Raw genomic sequence first — 17,913 nt, 5'->3', positions numbered from 1 at the left:
ATTTATATAGTTTATTTCTCCCAGAGTGTTCATTTTAAATTAACTCCACATTGAAATAAGTGATCATGCTAATAGCTGACAGGGCTAGGTTAGGCTGACTTTGTCTTAACATCATTGACAGTAACAAGAAAAATAAAAAGAAACAAAAGGAGGTAACAAAGGAAGAACAAAAAAACGACTAACCTAAGAAACCAATATTGCATTAAAATTGGGTTATCACATAATGTTGAACGAGGTTATTCTTTCTTATGGGGCATGTGATGGATACTCGAGGTCCGTATATTGCCACAAGATCCTGTTTTTTCTGCATGTGGCACTACCCAAGTCCTAGCCCGTGGCCCACGGGCTAAGTATTTGGCCCGTGACAGTGTTTCATTTCGCTTGAACGGTATTTTAAAAAAAATTTGAGGCAACATTTTTAAATTGGAAGCTTTCACATAAAAATCCAGATTTCTGGCATCTCTCAAAAAATGAGGAGATCTGGGGATCTACGGTTGGCTGGCTGGCTGTTGCCCTCTTCAGACACATGTGTTCTCCATGGTCCCCACCAATTCTTCCTGCTTCACAGCACCGAGGCTGGCCGTTCCCACTTACTCTTCTTGCTCTAGTTCTCTTTTAGTAGAAAATATTTCTTTCTGCCAATGTCTTTATCAAAAGTAGGTAAAAATACGGCAGTATGGTAAAAAAATATGGATTTATAGATTTACATGAGATTGCTCTTTGTGGATTCTCTTCTCCTTTTCTCTCTCATACATTGGGGGCCAATTTCTCTTCCCTAGCTTCCTCTGAAATTTGAAATGGAGACCTGAGAAACTGTTGATCAGTATAAATACTGGAAGGTTCTCAGAGGCATGTTTTCTGCTTTACTTTTTCTCCCAGAGACCTGATAAGATTGGGCTTGGGGAAGTAAGAGAGAAGGGGAGAATGGAGAAACAAATAAGAGAGGGTGCAATTTTGGCTCTAAGCTTTGGAACTTAACCCTCCGAAATGGTCTTAGTGAGGCTGGGACCTGGGCTCTGCAGGCCACCTTTGGTTTGTCCTGTTAGGCTCTGCCAGCAGAGGGCACAAGAGGGAGACTGCAAAGCGGGAGGAGGCCGAAGGGGCTCGGTTTCTGTGGCCTTCCTGTTTCCTTGAAGTTCTTGCAAGCATCACCCTACCAAAACTCTTTCATCTTGGCAGCAGCAATTCCTTTTCGACATGGCAGCTGAATGGGGTCTGCAGTTTTTTCATCACTTACCAAACCAGCTTCATTGTGTGACCCCTTCCCTTCACCCTCATTGCCTTCTTTGGAGGTCTAACTTCCAGCTCATGGGGGCCTCTCCTCCAAGTTTCAAAGTTTAAATATTCTGGAGTCTTTCTTTTGTTCCCTCAGCTCTAAGGAAGGAAGCTGCTTCCCACAGCTGCTACTTTTGTGATGTGTTAGAATTCTCTGTTTTCTCTACTTAAAAAATTCTTAGGGGCATCTGGGTGGCTCAGATGGCTGAGTGTCTGACTCTTGGTTTTGGCTCAGGTGGTGATCTCAGGGTCGGGATCAAGCCCCATGTTGGACTCTGTGCTCAGTGAGGTGTCTGCTTGAGATTCTCTCTCCCTTTCCCTTCTATTCTTTGCCCTGCTTGCCCTTTCTCTACCCCTCTCTGTTTTTGAAATAAATCAATAAATCTTTAAAAAAAATTATAATTAGTTAACAATTATTTGTGTAACTTTTTCTCAGTTCAAATAACTCCTTCCTGACTGGATCCCGGCTCACAGAGAGAGGAAGAGTTGACTAGTGTTGTGCTGCCCCAAATGAGCTACTCCCCTTGATTATTTAGATATAAGTTTAATTAATTCAAAAAAATAAAATTAAAAACTTCATCAGTTACATTAATTACATTTTAAGAGCTCAGTAGTTAAACTGTGGTTACTGATTACTGTATGGAACAGTGCAGATATAGAACATTTCTGTCATCACAGAAAGTTCTATTGGACAGTGCTGGGCTAAAGAAATGAGGGGTCCTTAGAGTGGGGAGGGTACATGAGGGGAAGACCTTCATTAGTACCAGGAAATGAGGTGGAAAAGACTCTGGATGAGCTCTTCTCAAAAAAGATTGAAAAATATAGAGAGATTATCTGATCACAATGCAATTAATCTAAAAATCCATAGAAGGTAGAAAACCTTCATATATTTAAGAATGAGTGATATGATAATGGAATTATAATGAAACACTGTTGGGGTTAATATAGAGCATGAAATCAGCCATAATACCTGGCTTGCTAAAATGTAACACAGAAGCCACTGGAGGAGAGGGAAGGTTTCAGAGAAAGGTGTGGGCCTTTGGAATGCCAAGGCCTGCGTGACTACTCCACAATAGGAATGCCGCAGGGAGTTGCCTTCCCGAAGCTCTCTTAGGCCAAACAGCCGCCGTGCGATCTAAGAGATGTATGCATTGTCCCTTAGGCTATGTTTAGCAGAACTTGTGGAACATGCAGATTAGTATTATCGTATCTTTCCTGTAAACAGATCCTCCTAGTCCCAGTAAGACCCCTTGTCACACATCACGTGCTTGAGAAACAGTGATAAGGGTTTGTGATTAACCTGAAGGACTAATAAAAGTGGGATCAAAGAAGAGCAAAGGGTCTTAATCTCTGAGCGTTGACCCCCTCGCCTTCTCCTCTCTTTCACAGCGAAGTTTGGAGTCGTCTTTCATCCATCGGTACAGGGATTGCTGGCCATTCCCGGCAAAGCATTGCATATTTAAATTGGAGATTATTAGTAAAATAGTACTTACAGGGACATTTAGAGACTTAACTAAATATTTTATGAAAGAAGAAAACAGGAGGATTAATAAGTTAAGCATCCATCCCAAGAAGTGAGAAACAGGGCAGCAGGTGTAATAGTAGATAGTAGAAATTAAAAAACCCCAACAGGACTCATGAAAAGATGCTCAACATCCCTCATCATCAGGGGAGTGCAAATCAAAACTATAATGAGATATCACCTCACACCTGTCAGAATGGCTAAAATCAAATCAAGAAACAACAAGGTTGGTAAGGCTGTGGATAAATAGGAAGCCTTGTGCACTGTGGTGGGAATGCAAACTGGGGCAGCCACTGTGGGAAACAGTATATGGAGATACCTAAAAGTTAACAGTAAAATTATCCTATGACCCAGTAATTCCACTACTGGGTATTTACTCCCAAAATACAAAAACATTAATTCAAAGGGCTACATGCACCCCTATGTTTATAGCAGCACTATTTACAATAGCTGAATTATGGAAGCAGCCCGAGTGTCCATCGACTGATGAATAGATAAAGAAGATGGGGTGTATAAACACAATGGAATATTTTTCAGCCATAAAAAATAATGAAATCTTGCCATTTACAACAACATGGATGAGCTAAAGAGTTTAATGCTAAATGAAATAAGTCAGAGGAAGACAAATACCATATGATTTCACTCATATGTGGAATTTAAGAAAGAAAACAAATGAGCAAAGGAAAAAGAAAAGAGAGAGGCAGAACAAGAAACAGACTCTTAACTATAGAGAACAAACTGATGGTCACCAGAGGGGAGGTAGGGTGAGGGGATGGGGGAAATAGATGATGGCGATTAAGGAGGGCACTTGTGTTGAGCACTGACTGTTGTATGGAAATTTGAATCACTATATGGTACACCTGAAATGAATATAACACTGTGTTAACTATACTAGAATTAAAATAAAAACTTAATTAAAAAAACAAATTATAAGACTAAACATATAAGAACAGAAATTAATTAGATAGCAAAAATAATAGAGCTAACAAAACCAAGAGTTGGTTTTTATGAAAAAATCAATAGAGTTGGTAAATCCCTGGGAAGATTGATCAGGGAAAAGATAGAGAAAAGATAATAAATGTCAGTAATGAACAAGGAGATATTACTATAGATCCAGTAGATACTAGAAAGGTAATAAGAGGGTATTTTGAACAACCCAAGGCCAGTAAACTTGAAAACTTAGATGAAATAGACCTATTCCTAGAAAAAAAAGACTTATTAAAACTGACCCTAGAAAAGTAGAAAATAGGAATGGTCCTTTAACTCTTAAACAATTGATCCATGATTAAATACTTTCCTTCTGTCAAAGACAACTCCAGGCTCATCTTTCCTTATTCAATTCTGTTAAACATTTAAAAAAATCTTAGTGGTAATCATTTACAAATCTTTCCCAAAAATAGTGGAGGAGGGGCAATCCCCAACCTCATTTTATGGAAGTCTCTAAACCTTGATACCAAACCAGACATAAGGAGAAAAGTTGGAAAATCTCATATATTAACAAATGTCCAGAGCTCCTAAACAAAATAATTACTAATCAAATCTAACAGTATATCACACAGCTAAGTTTCTTTTTATATTCTAGGAATGCAAGGTTGATTTAAATTTTAAAGATACATCCATATAATTCATCACGTTAAAAGATGAAAAGACAAAATTATTATAAATATATGTAAAATAATTTGAAAAAATTATGATTAAAAAGATTTTTAGTATAGGGGTGCTTGGTTGTGACTGACTCTTGATTTCTGCTCAGGTCATGATCTCAGGGTTGTGGGATTGAGCCCTGCATTGGGTGTTACCCTGAATGTGGAGCCTGCTTGGGATTTTCTCTCTCCCTCTTCATTTGCCCCTTCTCCTGCTCACGTGGATGCTCTCTCTTTCTCTCTCTCTCTCTCAAAAAAAAAAAAAAGCTTTTTAGTATAGATAAAAAGTTTCTTAATCTGATAAAGTGTATTTACCAAAAACCCTACAGTTAAATTTTACTTAAAAGTAAAATAGGGAGAATTTTGAGTTCAAGAAGACAATGAAAATAAGTAACAGCTATAAAGTTTACATGAGAAGAAATGAAATTATAATTATTCACAGATAATATTATTAGGTAGAAAATCCAAGAACCTGATGATAAATTATGATAATTAATTTGAAAATTTAGCAAAGTTGTTATAATTTAGCTCAATCAATTTTATTTTATACCCCAGGAATAAAACAAATGAAAGATAAAGAATTAAAAATACAACCATTACAATAATACAAAAATATCAAATACCTAGGAATAAATCTATCAGAAGATGTGCAAAACCTGTATACTGCAACACATTGTTGAAGACATATGGAAAAGATCTAAATAAATGGAAAGATACTACATTCAATATTTCTTTTGTGTGTGTGTGTGTTTTTAATCTTTTTATTTAAATTCAATTACTTAACATATAGTGTATCATTAGTTTCAGCTCTAGAGTTCAGTTATTCATCAATTGCATATAACACCCAGTGCTCATTATTACATCACGTGCCCTCCTTAATGCCCCATCACCCAGTTACTCCATCCCCCCCACCTATTCAATATTTCAATTCTCCCTAAATTGATTTAGATTCATTATCATCCCCCCAAAAAAATCTGTCACTTTTTTATGTGCTTGCATTTATGTGTGTGTAACCTGATAGGATAATTCTAAAATGTGAAAATGAAAACAAAAACAGAGGTAACTAAGATAATATTGAAGAGAAATAAGGTTGGTGATGATGAAGATGAGTAAGATAATATTGAGGATGAATGAGGACTCACCTTACCAGATATCAAGATTAGATATCAAAACCTGGGTAATTCAGAGAATGGATTGTGAAAAATGTTATCTTCTGAGCTGAACTTGAAATGTTCTGTTACCTACTATTCCTGTTTTTTTAGAAATATTCAAAACAATTTTCAAGTCTGATCTGAAGTCTTCATTATAATGCAATGTGGCATCCAGGGGATATGAATGTGGAAGAGAATCCTGCACTCACATAGTTCTCTTTGGTTTCTACATTTCCTCATTACAGAGAATATGGTGATGAGCTTCTAACTTCTTTTGACATTTTTGAAATGTCTTGGACAATAATAAAGGTATTGAAAAACTGGAAATGGGCAAATACCACTAAAATAAATATTAAATTCTAAAATTAAAAAATATTTTGAACACTATGGATTGATGAGTTTGATTATCAATTTAGAGTGAAATGCCCCAATGGATTAATTAAAAGATATCTTTTGAGCTCTTTGAAAAAGCAAAAGTGCTTGCTGTGAGTGATTCTGAATTTAGAATAAGGTCCTTCAAATTTCCCAAATTCCTTTGTTGAATAAAGCTTATAGGTTGATTGATGAGAAAAGTGTTACAGATATACCAGCCTGTTCTGTTTATGTGCAGCAGACATTTGAGGTTATGCCTACTCAACATTGTTGATGTGCTTAGGAAACATGGGGTTAACATGGACTTTGGAAGCTTAGCGAATGTATTAGATGACAGAATAGACATCTAGAGCCAGCTTGAAATAAAGGACTAAGTTTAAGAAGATGAAGTGTAATAGGGATTAATGGAAACTGTTACAGTGAGTTTACAAATCAACTAACTAAATATAGAATGGACAAGATGTGTCTTAACATTAATTTATAAAAAAAAGACCAGAGTTTTTTTGTCGTTTATGAGCTCATGACAAATCAATGATGTAATATGTCTGCTTAGAACCTAATTCAATCTTAGGCTTCACAGATAGATAGGTAGGCCACAGTGACAAGGAGGTGACAGGTAGAGAGTAATAACTAGATCTCACCTCATTCATCTCACTTTATTGGGATGCCACACTTGGAAGGTGATGCTGATAAACTGAAAGCTTTTCAAGGAAAGGCACACGAAATAATGAAAGGTCTGAAACCTAAATAATGTTTTAAAAATCATATACATTTAGCTTAGAGGAAAGAAAACCAGCATGGTATCATTTGGGGAGTTCTTATCAAATAGAAAAGCATTTTTTTCCTGTTTTCGAGGAGATAAAATTAGGAACAATGTACATGTCTCCTCTATGGATGGAAAAGTTTGCCGCCATTAGAAATGTTCAAAAATGAAGGTTTACTATAGACGCCCTGGTTGCAAAATGGTTGGGTTTTGAACAGTATGCCTCTAATATAATTTTCTCATAAGTCCTGTTATTTTAGTGGTAGAGCCAAATACTCCACTGAGATTAGTTGAGATTTGTCTATACAACCCTATATTTGGCATGCAATTGATTTTTTAGAATCATAAACATAATTTTAAGCATCCTACACTTTCTAGGATTTTTGTACATAGCACACATAGAAATGATTTAACTCAAAGAACTACTGTTCAAAAAGTCTTTGTCCCCATTTAATCAAAATTTGAGGTATTTTAAGAGTTAATTTAATTCACTTACATTTTATGTTTGCCTTTTCCCCCTTTCATGCATGCATGTTACACAGTCAGTAGCCCTAGGGTAAAGAGCTATTTCAATCCAAGTCTGTCTAGGAAGCTTGGCCTAACATAACGTCATTTATGGTTAAGAAAGATCATTGTTGTGCTAAGTAATTTTTTGTGGTTGGCAGCTTTAAAGGTTGGGATTGCTGGCTGCCTTTTGGATATTATAAGTATGGATGAATTGCAGTACAAACATTGAAAACCTTCAGTATGCTTTGTCCAAATAAAAGAATAACCATCCAAGTTATGAAGAGATACATCTCAAGTACTCTGACTTACACAGATTTTTTTTTTCTTTTCTCTCCAGTTATAATTTTTCATGGTGTTGTAGCCTGCCAGTGTCAACAAATTTGTGTTTTCTGGTAGGATAATTGAGTTGAGATTTTTCTCCTCTGACATGAAGTCAGAGCATTAAGTTACAGACCTATGGGTTAGATCTTTGTAGTAGGAAAGCCAAGTCCTTCCTGAAGTCACCCCTGGCATAATTTAGATACAATAAGACTGCTGCCTTTTGGGATAAAGAGTAAATTTCCTATCATTCAGGAGCTGATCTTGCAACTTGTATATAGTTCAGATCTTTAGCCTTTCCTTTTCTTTGGTTTTGTTGCCAACTCTTGACTGTTTAACCACCCTTCTGTATCCTTATATTTAGATTATCTATGCAGGAAGAAGAAATTGATTATTTAAATTTGGATATTTCAGCTAATGTTTGTTTTAGAACATTTATGCAATATGCAACCATATATATTCCTGGGTATGAAAACAATTTAATACATTGTTGAACATCAAGAAAGTTCATCAGCCAGAAATGTTAATTTATCCATGTGACTTAGAATGAATATTGATAAAAGCTACTATTTGTTGAACACTTACTATAAGCTAGACATTTCACATTGCAAATCCTTGAAGGAGTCTTAGAAGACAGGTTTTCTTATTTTTTTTCAGTTGGGGAAGTTAAGATCCAGAGAGGTATGTAATTTGTCAGAGGTCATATAATGGTCAAATAGGAGAGCTAGAGTTTGAGCCTAAGTCTGTCCTACACATTGTCTCTGGACAGTGGGCTTATCTTGCTTTGTGTTTTAAAGAATTGGCAGTGACGTGGACTTTTTATCTGTCTTCTCTTTTTGTTGAATGGTTAGCTTGTCTTTGGTTGTATGAAGGATGATTGCATTAGTTTAGGTGGAAGCATTATGCCATTGTCTTTATTTGGAAGTTAAAGATGGTTATAGTATTAGGATGGATACTGAGTTGGTGAGTTAACAAGGGTATTGTATGGACTGTGTTTGGTTGGTTGGTACCATCACCAGCAGCCCCTGCTAAGTCAGAGAACCACATTTCCCTAAATCGCCTTCCCTGATGGTGTTGGGTTAGAATCTGCCATTAAGAGGAATTTAAGTGACATTTAGAAGGTGGAGGTGAAGTGTTACCTCGAGAAGATACTGACGGTAAGATGCAGCTGGCATCTAGACCTCTTTATAAGCTCCCACTTAGTGGTTCTGGCACTTCCTTGGACTTCCCCGGACCATGATTTCTCTAGGTTGTGGCAGAGAACATGGTTTCCAGATCTCTCCACAAGGTCCCATTTCATGGTTGTGGCAGCTTCTTAAGCTTCTGAGGAATAAATGGCTTTTCCCTTTTCCAGTTAAGAGATGCTCCAATGACCAACTTCTGAAACCTTCACTGCTGTAGCCTCACGTATTTGTGTACTCTTAATTTCTATATTCCATCCATTTCCCCCTTACTGCTGATATCAACTTTGCTTTCCTGACCAAACCCAGACTGGTATATGAGATGTGACTTTTCATACATTTAAGTAGAATGTAATCACGCACTAATTTTCCATTTTGGTTTAGAGGTGAGCGCTAAGATAGGATAAATACAAATGAGAAATTGGAAGCAATCAAAAGCTTAGAAGAATCTAAAGTTTAAAAATTTTTTACTAATTGTAATTGTTCCTTATATAAAAGTACATATTTCATAGCATGGATATATAGTATTCGATTTTATGATATTCAGGAAACATTCTTTGAGTATCTACTATGTAAAGCCCTTAGCTGGGCATGCTGCAAAATCCATAGAGAACAAATACTAATTGAGAGCTTTTGATGAGTCAGATGCTTAAATCTTGCATTCGCAAGGCAACTCTGTCAGGTAGATATTATTATCCTTATCTTACAGATGGGAAATTCAGGCCTAGACTGAATAGGAAACCTGGCAGAAGTCACAAAGTGGTTTAAATACTTGAGCTGCTATTCTGATCTGATTTCAAATCTTCACTTTTCTATCCACTGGTCTGAGCTGCTTCCTGCCCCCAAAGAGTTTTTAATTCCATTGAGATGGATTTGGAAAAGAAAACGTATTCCCTATCATCCTTGATGAATTCAAATGGATTATTTTAAAAATGACTTAGGGTCAAATTCGCTTTTTTTCTTATTTATCGCAAATTTTTTATGCATTTAGACACTACTATGGTTACAAGCAATTGCAGGTAATCAAATAGTTTTCATTCATTCATTTTTCTGCCTAAGCTGGTTTGTCAAAAACAAATTCCAAATGAAGAACTTATTGTACTCATTGAAACTGGTGAAAAATAGAAGAGACAAATGGAGGGAGGCAAGAAACTTGAGTGTTCCTTAACATGGAACATCTGACATAATATTTCAATAGAAAAAGAAAGATATTTCTAAGATATATTAGGTACAAAATGTGCCCTAATTTTTCTATAGTATCTGTCTAATGATCTATAATTTGGGAGCACATGTTTGAATTCAAATTGAATTAGCATCCAAGTGAGTTCAATAAACTTTAAAGACGGATATTTAGGCAGCTTGGAGTGAGTGATGGAAGTAAAAGATGATGTTTTCACAAGTACCTGTCTTTTACATGCCTGGACAAAATAGATACCAAGTAAGCAGTTGGCAATTGTCTTTTATATTCAGCACTGCTTATCCTTGGCATAAGGGATTATAGGCAGCCACATTTGTTTTCAGAGAACTACAGTAATCCCTTTGCAAAGAACAACTAGCCTAACATTAATCTAATGTGCAGAACCACGTCTCTAAAATTGGGCACTTTATACTAAAAGTATGAATTGCAAGCAGATTTCATTTACTTGTTCCAAGTCTGAATCTATAGCCAGGTTTTGGTTTGGGCAGCACTGGGATTCTAGGAAGATGGGAGGTAAAGAGAAGTATGTTAACATGTGTATTTTATATTCCTTCTAATAGATGGAGGTTGGTCCTGGCAAGTTCTACTTGAGAAAGCACCTGCTCAGAAACAATTCTTATGCTTTCATTGACTTGGGTGGAAAAAAACAGCTGTATGGATCTCTAAGTTTTGTGTGTATTCTACAAACAAAAAGATTCTCATTTGCTCCAGGCTAATCTTCAGTCTCCTTCCCTTCTGAGGTGAATAACTAAGCAGAGAAAGAAAATGCTAGAGATAAGCATGGAAGCACCTAGTGGACATGCCCTACTTGCACAAAGTGTTTGGTTCTTTAGAAAATTACTAAATTAATGACTTATAAGGCCATGGATCATGACAGATAGCTAACAGTACTCTTTCATTACAAGGACTTGGTCTGATTGCCTTATAACAAGAGCGCAGTGAGACCACTTCAACCTTCTGTGACTCAAACCTACATATTTTTTCAGAATTTCATCTGATCTTCCTCTTCATGGTTGCTTTACTTTCTGCTATCTTGGTAATTGCTCTACCTTTTTGTTATGGCTTTCAAATACCATTCATTGGTAAACACCAATTTCAGTTAGTAAATACAGTTTGAATGCAGGTCAATGTCTAGACCTGTTTTATCTTACTGGTCTTTCTGATTTATAGCTATGACTCCGAGGGACAAGCTGGTTTGAACTTTTTTTTTTTTCTAATCATGGAACTAGATATATATATTTTTTATGATCATTTGGACTTGCTCAGGTTTTCAGTGATATCTGATTTTGTTGCTAATATATATGAATTAGACTTAGTCCAAGGAACATGTGGGATTTCAAACCTCATTAATGTATGACTGAACTATACAAAAAGAAGTGCATTTATCAAGGGCCTGAGGCATCTGCAAAACAGGGATGCTTTCATTTATTCATAGACAAGAAAATTGTTGGATGGTAAGAAGGGTTATGCAAAAGTGATACATGGTTGACTGAGGAGCTATTTTAGCTTGCATGATTGAGGGAGGCCCCTGTGAAGATGTTTCATTTAGAATAAGATCTGAATTAAAAGATGACATTAGTTGTTAAAAGATTGGGGGATGAACCTTACAGGAGGGGTGAAGAGCTAGGGAAAAGACCCTTAATTTGGGTATAAGTGTGATGTGTCCAAGGAATAGAAAAGAAGTCTTGTGTGGCTGGAGTCTAGTGAGTGAGGGAGAGAGTGGTCAGACATGGGTCCAACGACTATGAAGGGGAGAGATCATTTAGAGCTTTGTAAGCCAGGGTTAGGGGCTTAGGTTTTATTCTGAGTGTGGTAGAAGATATTAGAAGATGTTAAGTAAGTGATATGATCTGGTTTATGTTTTAGGAAGGGCACTCTGGCTTCTGTGGGCAGTATAAATTTTAGAGACAGCAGTGATAGAAGCAGCTAAAAGATAATAATAGGGATTCAGATGAGGGATAGTTAGGGTGACTTGGATTATGGTGATACATGTGGCAAAATAGAGGAATTTGGGATGCTTGTGAATGTTGAATCTCATTGATTGTGAGACTAAAAATATGCAGCCAGTGCCATAAGGAAACCACATATCTTAGAGGACTATGATGTGTCATTGGTATGTTAGGCCCTGGAAGTTCTAGTTCTAGTCTAGTTAGATTATATTTGGCAATTTGGCCTTAGTGTGCCTCAGTGTGTTCAAATGTATTAGAAATAAGCCACCCAACCTGTGAGGAAAGAATGAAGGAAATATACAATGCTATTTTTAAAAATGTAGGTAAATTTACTGAATCACTTGAGATACTTTTGGGTGCATAAGGCAGAAAATCCTAACTCAAATGGACTTAAATAAAAAAGACATTTATTATTTTTTTCCATTTCTGGTAGTCCAAGGGGTAAAGTGGACTACAGGTGTAATGCAATGCTGGTCAACGGAGGCATCGAAAACTCAGGTTCTTTTCGTAACTCTGTTATGTCATTCTTGGTCTTACGACTGGTTCTTCTTGAGGGAGCAAGACGGTTTTCTGTGGCAACTGGGATTTCATGTTCCTTGTCCATGTCTAGCAGGAGAAAGAGAGGATATAGCCTTCCTCTCCAATTTAATTGGGCCAGCTTAAGTCAGAGGCTCATCCTGTGGACCAATATCAGTTTTCTGGGCACTGATGTGCCCACTCTTGGCTTAGTCTAATCCGGATATTCCCAGTGAAGAGGATGGGGTGAATGGCTGTATGCAATTAGGATTCTGATAGAAAGAAGGAATAGTTGTTGGGTAGACAATCAACAGTATCTATGATAATTACTTAACATTCCTTGTAATGTTTTAATAAAATCACTAAACACTATTTGCATTTTAAGATCTTAGAGGACCAAAAATAGAGTGTGAATAGTTCCTGAAATAATAAGTTTTACCTTAATAGGAAAATATGTAGTGAAGCAACCTCAGAAATAAATTAAATTCAAAGGCCTTAAATCGAAGAAATGTGGTAATTTAATTTTCTATCGCAAGCTAAAGGAAAATTTATGAGACCAGTATAATGTGGTATGTTGTGGACTGTTGGAATCTGAACAAGTTGTCTTACTTGATTTTCACATTTTGATATGTTTTTCTTCCCATTCCCCCCACCCCTTTTCTTTAAATTTATATTAGATTTTTCTCTTTTACAAAATAATGGCACATTAGTAACATGGCAGACTTAATTTTGTATTTCTTTGCAATGACATTAGCAGAGATCTTCTGAGGTGATTGGCACTGAGAAAGAGTCCAAGGAAAATGATGTGTTTGAAAAAGCATGGGCTGACCTTCGTGATAATGCTCTATGTAAGATATTACATCAATTTAGTAATTATTCAGTGCAGACAGAGATGAAACCTATTGTTTTGAAAGGTATTAATTTTGATTGGGGTTAGACTGCAACTTGCAATGAAAAATTCATAGGTGATAATCCATTTAAGTGATAATGGTTAGAAGTGAAATAATACTACTTTATATCCATTATATGCAGAGGACATGCATGACACTGTCTATTTTGTTCAAAGTACCCTATTTTTAGCAAACTACTATTTCATTTATCTCCCTAAAAGTCTTAACTCGTTCAACATAAGCAGAATACTTTTTATAGTTTTTCTTTTAAGTCACTTTCTGGTAGATTCCTATTATAGCTAAGTTCAAAAGTACAGTGATTTATTAAATGGCTACATTCTTTATTCATAATTTGCATGAAATCAGGGGGCAGGGGAGAGGGAAAGAAATACCTCTAACTGTGAAATAGGTCTTTATTAGGTTTAAAAGTACTGGTATTTGACCGCTGGCAAAGTTTTCACTGCAGCAGAAAATTATGCACTTTGACTGGCACAATTATACTTATTTCCAGAAGTGATGCAGACCTATCCTCCTGAACAGACTTTACTCAATCCACAGAAAGTTAACCATACAAGTCCAACTATGGTGACGTCTCCTCTTGACAGTATTTTTGATTTTTCTTGACTCCCTTCTCGCATCGAATCACTTCTGATTTAATACTCTCTTCGGATTTTCCTCTTATCGCTCTGCACCCCCGTTTAGTACCTTCTGCTGACTCCTTTTTGTTCTTTCATACCTTAAATGAAATCATTCTTAAAATTCTCTTCTACTCATCTTCCCTGCCCTCTCATTCTTCTGTTTCCTCATCCTCTCTACTTCTGAGCCACCTCATCCACTTGCACGGACTTAACTCCCGTTTATATGCCTATGACTTCCAAATCTGCATCTTTACCCATTTCTTCTCAAAACCAGACCTCATGTGCCCATAGCTGGCCAAACAGCTCTTCTTGGCTACTCCACAGATATCTGACATTCCAGATACGACGTCAACTAAATGTGCCTCACAGAATTGCTCCTCCATATGTTGGCCATTGGCTCCCTTTCCTCCTCTGCACATCCCGCCCAATTTGGAATCAAAGAGTTTTCTGATTCCTTCCTTCTCTGAGCCCTTATATATGATTGCTCACTACACATAGGATGTAAACTAAACGTGCCTCACAGAATTGCTCCTCCATATGTTGGCTATTGGCTCCCTTTCCTCCTCTGCACATCCCGCCCAATTTGGAATCAAAGAGTTTTCTGATTCCTTCCCTCTCTGAACCCTTATATATGATTGCTCACTACACATATTATGGGTCCACCCCTGAAATGTCTCTTAATTCTCTTTCCTTCCCATGACCAAGGCTGCTGTGCTGATTTTGCCTCTCTGTATTACCTGGACCAGGGCAATCAATATCTTTTATATGGACTCCTGTCTCTAGTCTCTTTATGCTTCAATCCATTCTCTATGTTCATCCATTCCTACACCATCCCTTTATTTCCCATTATCTGAAGGATAAAGTCTAGATTCTCAAATGTTCTTCCAAGCCTTGATTTTTTAGCCTCATTCCCATCTACATTATAGTTCAGCTATGTCAGAATTCTTGTTTCCAAACATGCCATGTACTTTCATATTTAAAAATTTATTATTACTCATTATTTTTATCATTTTGCTCTTCCTCAAGCTGTTTCCTCTGCTTTGATTTCCTTCTTCACTTCCCTCAAAATCATACTGCCTCCAAGCCCTTGTATTTGTGCTTCCCTAGACCTGGAATAGTACTTCCTAGTGCTTAGCATGGCAAGTTCCTTCTCATTGTTAGATCCCAGATGGAATGCCATCTCCTCAGAGAGGTTTTCCTGACCACCCACTTCAAAGGACAATCTTCCCCTGCAGTGTATCTCCCATATCCCAACATCATATTTATATACCTTAGATTACTCATTTCTCTCAGAAATTCTGTTTATATATTTATTTCTGCCTCTCCAACTAGACTATTCTACTTGAAGAAAGGACTTTGTCATATTAGTCACTGCTCCTTAGTGCCTTAAACAATGTCTGTCACATGCTCAATAAATATTGCCGGATAAATTAATTATTTTTTTTCCCACTAAGGTGATATGTTTTGGTTCTTTGGTATATCATGTACTTATTGCTGCATCAGGTCAGACAAGACCCCCTTCTCTGCCCTCCTTTCTTCCTTCTAAATGGGTTTACTTTTGGTGGAAATTATGTTCTATTTATGAACCTTTTAACTCAGTTAATTTATATGACTTTGAGGGGAGAGGAGAAAAGAAAGGAAATATTGTTGCTACTAGCAACTGTGGCACGTGAGTGAGGTCATTCTAGATAATCTAGCTGCCAGCCAACCTACCAGCTGACCCCAGAGACATGAGAGAGCCAAGAAGAATCAGCTGAGTTGGCTTAACCACAAGAACTGCCCTCATGATTATAGCTAAATAGTCATTCTTTTAAATCTCTAAGTTTTGGGGTAATTTGTTATATAGTACAAGCTAACTGATACACCATTAAAATTATGAAGAAATAGAAAATCTTTATAGATCTATAACTAGTAATGAGGTTGAATCAGTTATCAGATAACTCCCAACAAAGGAAAGCTTAGGACTAGATGGCTTTCCTGGTGAATTATACCAAATATTTAAAGAAAACTTACATCAATTCTTTCCACTCTCTTTCAGAAAATTGAACAGGAGGGATCACTTCTCAACTCATTTATGAGGCCAGGAGTACCCTGATTCCAAAGCCAGAAAAAGACGTTACAAGAAAAGAAAATTATAGGCCAATATCCCTGAAGAAGATAGGTACAAAAATCTTCAATAAAATACTAGCAAACTGAATTCAGCTATTCAATTAAAAAGATTATATACACCATGACCAAGTGGGATTTTTCTCTGGGGTGCAAGGGTGGTTCAACATATGCAAATCAATAAATGTGACACACCACATTAACAGCATGAAGGACAAAACCACATGATCACCTTAATCGATGCAGCAAAAACACTTGACAAAATAATTTTATTTATTTATTTATTTTTTGACAAAATAATTTTAAGAAAATTGGATCTTTCTTCCTTCCTTCCTTCCTTCCTTCCTTCCTTGTTTCCTTCTTCCTTCTTCCTTTCTTCCTTCCTTCCTTCCTTCCTTCCTTCCTTCTTCCCTTTCCTTTCCCTTTCCCTTCCCTTCCCTCCCCTTGCCCTCCCCTCCCCTCCCTTCCCCTTCCCTTTTTTTTTTCTTTTTGCTTAAAACAGTAAAATGCTGGGTGCCTGGGTGGCTCAGTTGCTTAAGCATCTGCCTTCTGCTCAGGTCATGATCCCAGAGTCCTGGGATCAAGTCCCACGTTGCGCTCCCTGCTCAGCAGGGAGTCTGCTTCTTTCCCCTCCTCTGGCTCATGCTGTCTCTCTCTCTTGCTCACTCTTTCAAATATATAAATCTTAAAAAAAAAAAAACCCAACCAACCAACCAAACAAAAACAGTAAAATGCTTTCTATCACCTGCTGTAAATAAGGCTCTTAAGATGTAGTTCCTTCTGACCTCCCTTGGTTTATCTCTCATGAATCTCCACTTCATAGTTTTCCCCCTAGTAATGTGAAATACTTTAATTTTCCTTATGCACCGTGCTCCTCCTTCTTGCCCCTTTGTTCTCTTCCACCTCCTTTCTACATACCTACCTCCTACTTACCCTTCAAACCACAGGTCAGATTCCACATCCTCTAGGGAGCCTGATGGCTTGGAGGCTTCTCTTTGGCTCTCCCTATCATATCCCTATCCTGCACGTAAGACTGTCTTTTAAGAAAAGCCCCCTAGGTTAGACTATGCGCTTCTTAAGGGCAAAGTTTGTATTTTACTCTTCTTGTATTTCTGCTACCTCGCAGGTTATCTGATTGTAGAATAAATGCATGTCCCAGTTTTCAGGAATGTGAAAATGAGTAAGATATAGCAGAAAATAGCACTTATAATTTGTGGCTACTTTTTTTTATCTTCTAGAGATCAATAATAGACATCCATTTTAATCCATTCATCTCTATTTCTCTGATTTCTATTTCTCTCCTACCCAAAGAGTTGCTTTCTGGTTAATATGAACTTTATTGATGCAAACCAAATTAGAAGCAAGAACACAGAAATTTTTTCCATTCACAGCAGTTGTAAATTATCATACATTAAAATGCTTCAAAATGAAAGACTTAGGGGTAAAACTGGTGTCTTTCTTTTTCATAATTCTTAGCTTACAACTGAGTTCACCTAGTTTGGCTTTTTGGACAAATTCTAAAATTAGTTTTAAAGTTCACTCCTATGCATCCGTACAAACCCACCCAGCAGGGAGGCTTGTCAGCTTTCAACATTTATGACATGCTAATGCCAGTTTTGACCAAAAGTCTTTGCTGTCTTCAGGCAGAGGAGCATTTGTGGGGCATGAGAATAGATCTATGGCAGCTAGATTAAAAAGATTATCTCTATGAGGCTGTGATTCTCGGGTCTCTTGAGAAGAACACACTGAACTTTATTTTTTAAATGTTCAGTGTGTTCTTCTCAAGAGACCCGAGAATCACTGGTAAGAGCTAAGACAAGTGCCCTCTATTATAGTAATGAAAAACTATTTGCATATCAAAATTATCTGTTAATCCCTTTGACT

At 36.9% G+C, this 17,913-nt stretch overlaps 1 long non-coding RNA gene across 1 annotated transcript; it reads left to right on the top strand.

Annotated features, from left to right (window-relative positions):
• Positions 1–5,708: 5,708 nt before the first annotated feature.
• On the top strand, positions 5,709–16,051 carry LOC113918233. Its single transcript, XR_003518487.1, has 3 exons — positions 5,709–5,900; positions 10,491–10,670; positions 15,962–16,051. It is a non-coding gene; the product is annotated as an uncharacterized LOC113918233 (long non-coding RNA).
• The last annotated feature ends 1,862 nt before the right edge of the window (positions 16,052–17,913 follow it).

The sequence above is a fragment of the Zalophus californianus genome, chromosome 1 (assembly GCF_009762305.2).
Source record: "Zalophus californianus isolate mZalCal1 chromosome 1, mZalCal1.pri.v2, whole genome shotgun sequence".
NCBI classification, from domain to species: Eukaryota; Metazoa; Chordata; class Mammalia; order Carnivora; family Otariidae; genus Zalophus; species Zalophus californianus.
Note: the sequence above shows the minus strand (reverse complement) of the source record. Positions and strands in the feature narration are given on the sequence as shown.